General features: G+C 44.4%; 1 long non-coding RNA gene across 1 annotated transcript; it reads right to left on the bottom strand.

Annotated features, from left to right (window-relative positions):
* Window positions 1-1,638: 1,638 nt before the first annotated feature.
* On the bottom strand, window positions 1,639-6,741 carry LOC139565968 (uncharacterized). The gene is made up of 3 exons (XR_011673020.1): window positions 6,405-6,741; window positions 2,836-2,903; window positions 1,639-1,936 (listed from the first exon to the last, which is right to left on the bottom strand). It is a non-coding gene; the product is annotated as an uncharacterized lncRNA (long non-coding RNA).
* Window positions 6,742-7,528: the final 787 nt, after the last annotated feature.

Below are 7,528 nucleotides of genomic sequence, written 5' to 3'. Positions count from 1 at the left end.
CGCTGGTGTGCGTTGCCCTGGTGCTGATCATCATTGCTCCTCTCGTCTTCCTGCAGTCCCAGTAAGGAGGCATCTCCCTCAGTAGCATCCAGGTGCTTGTTCCATTTCTCTTGCTTCATGTCATTCTGTCCCACTTGAAGCGAGCGGCATGTCCTGGCTATGTGTCCTTTCTTCTTGCACTCCCGACACTCAACATTTTTCCCTTTTCCCGCTCAACGGTAACATGGTTTACCTGTTGCCTTCCATTTTCTTAGCAACGCTTTTCTTCTCGACTGCATTTGCTTTAAGTCTTTTCTGAACACTGCTCTGCACTTTTCTTTGTTAGTTCAAAAGAAAATCCAATATCCACAGCAAGTGCTAATGTTAAGTATTTTGTGTGAGCTGCGTTCAGAAAACGGTCTCTCAGCTTTGCACTTTTAATACCGCAAACAAATCTATCACTTAATGACGCTTCAAGAAACGGAGCTAATTTACATGTGGCTGATAGTTTTCTTAAACTAGCAAAGTACTCACTAATCGACTCTCCCTCGAGTTGACTCCTTGCATGAAACTTGCATCTTTCAGCAATAAAATTTGTCCTTGGTACGTAGTGACTTTTAAACAGTGCGACCAACTCTGTCAACGTTTAATCACTTGGTTGCTGTGGCGCACGTAAGACCATTAACAAATTGTGAGTCTTTCTGCCAAAAATCATCAGAAAAATGGCTTTTGACTTATCATCCTTGTACTTGAGCCCATTAGCTGCAAAATACTGTTCAAACCTTTCTTGTTCTCTTTAGACAAAAACCTTGTCGTCAATCTGTTGCATCCGCGGTGAAAGGAAGTGGGTTCTTTTTAGTTATTGTAAAGAAAAACTCAACAGTATTAAGCATTAACATCACAAAGACGGTTTATTTCCAACATGACAGCGGATACAACATAGCAGGTTCCATGCTGAGTCCATCTGCACCCTCTCAAAGGTAGCACACTTGAATACCCTGGACAACAACCAATGAGGGCCTGCCAATTAAGCTATGCGCATTCAATCAGATACATATTTCCAATATCACGCACTGAACATGTTCATACTATTTTAACCAGGTGTGCTGCTTATCTCTCAAACACTACAGTTTCACATTTCCTGTCCTCAACTCTAAAATCAGGATGTACTGTAGGTTATCTACCAGCCATCTCTTCCCAGCCTCAGCCCCATCCAGCCCTGCAGATCCCCAGGTCTCCAGCTTTATTGAAAACAAACAGGAGCACAGCAGCAGACCCCACGGCTGGCCATGTCCTGTCTGATGCCTGATGCCCAGCGCTGTCAACTCTCACATCAACCAGACCTCTATACACACACAAGGAATGCCTCTAATCCAAAACAACGCTACAGACCTCAATGTGAAATAAACTCCATTAGATAAGATGGTTTAACTGAACACCCCAGCAATGAACCAAGAGGGGCTAACGGCGTTGAGATCAACCATCTCGGTGTTGAGTTGTGTCTCTCTGGAGGAGGAGGAAAGGGAGGAGGGAGAAGAGGACGAAGAAAGATGCTAAAGAAGGATGTCAACATCATTTCTCTTTGACCATGTTTAAAGCAGAGTGCTAGTGCCACGAACCGGCTCGAAGTCCGTAACAAAAAGGGAGACAACGTGAAGATAAGGAATAGCAAAAATATATTTATTAACTGAAATAACCTAAATACAATGAACAAGGGTGTGTGTAGTCAGTAATCAGTAGTGTAAGTGAGTGGTTGCGTGCATAGATGTGATAATGAGGGGTGATGAAACGTGCCAAAGTAAACAAATTAAACGGTCACAAAAAATGCCACAAACAGTGTCTGCATGGACAGAGTCTTTTCAATGAATGGGGAAGAGGTGTATTTATCCCGGGAAACACCCGGGCCCAGGTGTGTCCCATTTCGCTGACGACCCTCCCGGCTCCGCCCGCTGACATCCTAATAAGGAAAACAAGAGCAAAGAGAAAGAATTCGTCAGACAGAGTCGGAGGGTCATCACACTAGTCAGTTGGAGGAGGTGAACCCAGGATCAAGGTGATGGAGAGAATGAGAAAAAAGACTGGTGCACCAGATGAAGACAACCCAAGAGTGACAACATGCAGCCATCATATTCTTTAAAAAATCACTCACATAGTGTGATTTAACAGTTAATGAAGGATCTCCAGACAGACCTCACTGTGGCTTCTGGCTGCCTCTGTCTGTCCCTCCTGTTCTTTATGCATTAGATCAGCCCACTCAGGACAGCTCATGCTAATTCCCCCCCTGAAGAAAGCAATTAGGCTACAGAACTAACCTAACACTGGGACCAGAGAGAGAGGGGTGAAGAGATGGAGAGATGGAGAGAGAGAGATGCCTGGCTCCTGCAGATTTTTTTCATCCAATTATAGCTCATCACAATCATTTCATAAAATTTACTCCTAAAAAAATATCTGGGCCTTGCATAATTACAGCGGAATAGTTGGACTGATGGCTACTCTGAGATTTGAGTGTAGAGGAGGATGAGAGCTTGTAATGATTCTTGGAAGTCTCTGTGGTGCGGCTAATTCTGGTTGGTCTCTTGGATCAGGACTAAACTAAAGATGTTTAGTTTGGGTGTGTGTTTATCAAGCAATATGAGCATGAATCGACCATTCCAGGAACTGACATTAGATTGTTTATTTGTTTGCTTTCTGACTCTAGATGTATATGAGGTGTGTGTGTGTGTGTGTGTGTGTGTGTGTGTGTGTGTGTGTGTGTGTGTGTGTGTGTGTGTGTGTGTGTGTGTGTGTGTGTGTGTGTGTGTGTGTGTGTGTGTGTGTGTGTGTGCGCGTGCGCGTGTGAGAGAGAGAGATAGCTACCTCCGCTCTCTCCCTCCAAGCCATGCAGGGATGAAGTGAGGAGGCTGTCAACTCAAATTGTTGGGAGACTGAGATGGCATCATGAGGCAAATGCCAAAGAATGTCAGAACAGAGAGAAGAGAGGAGAAGAAAGGACAAAACAGCGTTACGTCAGCTCTGACTCTGGAATGGAAAGGGGTTGACCTTCCTTTCCAGAGCAGGTACATAGACGAGTGCCTGTGGTGATATTGGGCAGGGAGGGTCAAATTAGATGAAGGGTCAAAGTATATCATTTCCATCTGATTTATTTACCCTATGAATGTACACATCCTATGAATGTATTTTACTTTAAGAGAGAACTTTCTGCTCCTACGTCAGACACAAAACATCAAGTACACACACATGCACACACACAACTTCACGTTGATGATGGCAGAATGTTAGGATTATATAAGCCAACGAAATGTCACATGTATTTAGTCTCAGTACCATGGTAACGCAGAGAGAAAGAGGTCAGCTACCCTAAAGGCAGGTCAAACACTGCTGTACATTTGTATTGCACAGACTGGCTGTTGTTGTTGTGTTGGGGGGAGGGGATATTTTAAAGGAGAACTAAGATGGACTGTACACGCACACACACACACACACGCACACACACACACACACACACACACACACACACACACACACACACACACACACACACACACACACACACACACACACACACACACACACACACACACACACACACACACACACACACACACACACACACACGCAAACATTCACCCATACTGTATCCAGCACTGTGTCTTGAGGTTTTATAAATAGCATGTTGCTGTCAAGCTGTCAGGTGTGTTAGTATGCTGTGTCTGTGAGAGGCCCTAAGGGCAGTCACGGTGACCTGGAGACGACCATTCATTATATTACCCTCTAGTACACACTATAACAATACACCTGCTCACTATGCTGCCCTCTATAGGACACACAATGTAATGCACACACACAAACAGAGGCACACGCATACAAACACACACACACACACACACTCTCTCTTCTTTTTCCAGAGAGAGAGATGCTATCTGACTGGACTGGATATTGGCAATTGTTGGGCTGTGATCGATGCTCGCCTCACTGACTTAAACAAAATCTGCTGCTGTTAAAATGATGCCCAAGGCACAGAGATAACAGTGAGAGGGTGTGTGTGTGCGTGTGTGTGAGAGAGCGAGAGAGAGAGATATGTTCAACTGTTCCCAAAACAGCAATGGATTGAAGTATATATACCACTTCAGTTTGTTAAAAATGTTTTTACCTTACTGCCTTACTCTGAACGATATGCATATGTAAAATAGTGAATAGCACCGAAGCATTGAGAATAGTTTGGCATTGAAATCCATTTTCTCCCTTGAACTGTTCTCACTTTTACCTATATCATCCTACTGTTTCCTTCATGTTCATATCGTGAAATCCTTGGCCAGTAGTTTCAATCCCTATTGCATTGTATAAAAGATCAAACTTGTGGATGTGTAAGATGCCTATAGAGTTAGGTTATGGGTTCAGCTGGATGGAGTTGACAAACAACACAGTAATGGCTAGAAGGGATCCACCTTTTGTCAAAAGTTGCATTTTTTAAAACATTTTAGCTAACACTAGCCTTAACCCTTTTCCTAACCTTAACCTACGTAATTATCCTAACCTGCTACTTTCATTCTCCTAACCTGCTGTGTGAGTTCTCCTAACCTGCTACGAAAACTCCAAATATGATGTTAATTTGACAAAAGCTGGATACCTTCTAGCCATGACCAAACAACACCTCTGGAAGTTCCATTCATTTTCAAATCCCCCTGGAAACACAACGTGCTGTCACACTGGTTCCCATCCCAGTTTCCACTGTTCCCAGTTGAGCCAGTCTATCCCTGGGCTGTCTTCCCACCAGTCTCAACCAGGATAGTCAGACCAGAGAGGATTCCTATCACAGTCCCCTATTCAACACTGCGTCAATCACACCAGTCTCAGCAGCACCACAGTCAAATTATTCACTAATCGAATATCATTATTACCAGCAATTATGTTAAACTATGACTCTAGGTAGCATCAGCAATTAACATCTGTGTGAACTTGAGTTTTCTTTAAAGGTAGATGCAGTACTTTAAATAGAGGGATAATGAGAGGTATTTTGGGTGTGTGTGATTGTGTGTGTGTGTGTTTCTGTTTGTGTGTGTCATGCTCACATATGCATTACATTAAAAAAATCATAATAGATTTACGACCCCTCCATTTATGAATTTGGTTGTCGTGACAGGGATCTCCATGGTGATTGCCGTGGAGATGGCTGTGGTGACGATAAGTCCACCTGTCTAGCTGTGTTGCTATGTGTAGATCTGCTGGCGCTGGCTCAGCAGCTGGCCTAACCCATGGCTAAACCCCGGTGTGTCGCTAATTGCTTTTGATTCCAACACCTAAGTCTACATGCTTTTATAATTGGCTGTTCAAACAGATAGGGAGACAAGGGAGACAAGGGACTACCGTATGCAGAAGTCAGCGAAAAAGGCAACACAGATCTCACCATAGAAATGGAATAAGAATACCTGCATGGTAATATATGTAATGTAATATACACTGAGTATACCAAAACATTAGGAACACATTCCTAATATTGATTTGCACCATTTTTTTGCCCTCAGAACAGCCTGTCTCCTGTGCCACGTCTCGTTATCCTGTTCCTCTGTCCTGGATTCCCCACTCTTTTACCCCCTTGGATTCCCCTCCGGACCTGCTTTACCCTGTCTCAACCCCTCTTGTTCCAGCCTCAGCCTCCGCACCTGGTTTCCAGTAACCCAACCGAGCTTCCCCTGACCTGCACTCCATCTCCCCCCTGGGGTTCAATAAATACCTTGGTTACTTCATCCCCGTCTCCTCGTCTGAGTCTGCTCTTGGGTTCCCCTGTTCCACCCCGCTTAACACATTACATTACATACATTACCATACAGGTATTCTTATTCCATTTCTATGGGGAGATCTGTGTTGCCTTTTTCGCTGACTTCTGCATACGGTAGTCCCTTGTCTCCCTTGTCTCCCTTGTCTCCCTATCTGTTTGAACAGCCAATTATAAAAGCACGGTGTCAAAAGCGTTCCACAGGGATGCTGGCCCATGTTGACTCCAATGCTTTCCACAGTTGTGTCAAGTTGGCTGGATGTCCTTTGGGTGGTGGACCATTCTTGATACAGACGGGAAACTGTTGAGTGTGAAAAACAGTTCTTGACACACTCAAACGGGTGCGCCTGGCACCTACTACCATTACCACATTTAAAGGAACTTCAGTCTTTTGTCTTGCCCATTCACCCTCTGAATGGCACACACACACAATCCATCCACAATCCATCAATAAGGGATCCTAGATTTCACCTGGATTCACCTGGTCAGTCTGTCATGGAAAGAGCAGGTGTTATTAATGTTTTGTACACTCATTGGATGCTCCACCATGTAGGATAATTACACCTTAAGTGACGATGCTGGATGCTGTTATTATCAGAAACACACACACATTCACTGGTAAGAGGAGGTGAAAGGAGGGGAGGGGGCTGACCTCAGTAATTCCTGCAGAATCAAATGTCAGTGTCTGGACGCGGAGGGTTCTTTCAGCGGCACAGCGGAGAGCCAATGGAGTGCCATGATGGGGAAGGGTCAGAGTTGGCCGGCAGCCGCTGAGGTCTTTGTTAGAGAACCGCTCTCTCTGAGGCGAAGGAGAAGAGAGAAGAAGAGAGAAGCGAGGGACGCTGTGGAGCAGAGACAGAGAGAAAATCAATAGAGCTGTAGGAGACCATCCTCTCTCTCTGCACGCCACAGAGCTCAGCTCCCACACACTGTCTCAATACCTCTACCACTTCCCTCCCTCCATCCTCCTTTCTCTTATTGTGCTCTCTCTCTCTCTCTCTCTCATAAGTTGTGGGAGTAACGTGCGTGATGCCACAGCCCTTTTAAATCCAAAGATCTGTAAAAGATTGTGAATGTACAGCTTGTGGGGCTGAATATCATGAATGATAAACCCAGTGTTCCTACTGTGCAACTGTAACACACACACACACACACACACACACACACACACACACACACACACACACACACACACACACACACACACACACACACACACACACACACACACACACACACACACACACACACACACAAATACAATTGCACAGAGCACCAAACCTCATAGCTATCATGAGTTGTTTTAGACATTTAATTAGAAACACAAAGGCAGCTCATATTAATCCCTGGAGACAGTAGTGCTGCAGCAGAACATGTTTCAGTCGGGCCCCAGGGAAATGAAATATATAGATCTCCATCTGGTTCTGCTTAGAATCCTCCAACAGCACAGTGCTGGGGCGATCTGACCGGTTATATCCTAAAGACTTCTAAACCTCGGAACCCGCCTTACCACAACTCATCTGACTGAATATCAATAACAGCTCTGATTACATCTGTTTGCACCAGAATAACCTACACACTTAACTGACTGTGAAAATACGAAGTACATTTTGCATAACTTACCCTGAAAGAGCCACTGTATAATGCATAGGTTCAGGTACAGTTCAATGACAGTCTGAATTTGTATATGGCTGTCCAGCAATCTGTTGCCTGAAGGGGTCATAACCCCACTAACAAATATATTTATATATATTTTTTTATGGTATTGATGATTGA

Source organism: Salvelinus alpinus, chromosome 37 (assembly GCF_045679555.1).
Source record: "Salvelinus alpinus chromosome 37, SLU_Salpinus.1, whole genome shotgun sequence".
NCBI lineage: Eukaryota > Metazoa > Chordata > Actinopteri > Salmoniformes > Salmonidae > Salvelinus > Salvelinus alpinus.
The sequence above is the reverse complement of the archived record's forward strand: the minus strand, read 5'-3'. Positions and strand labels throughout refer to the sequence as shown.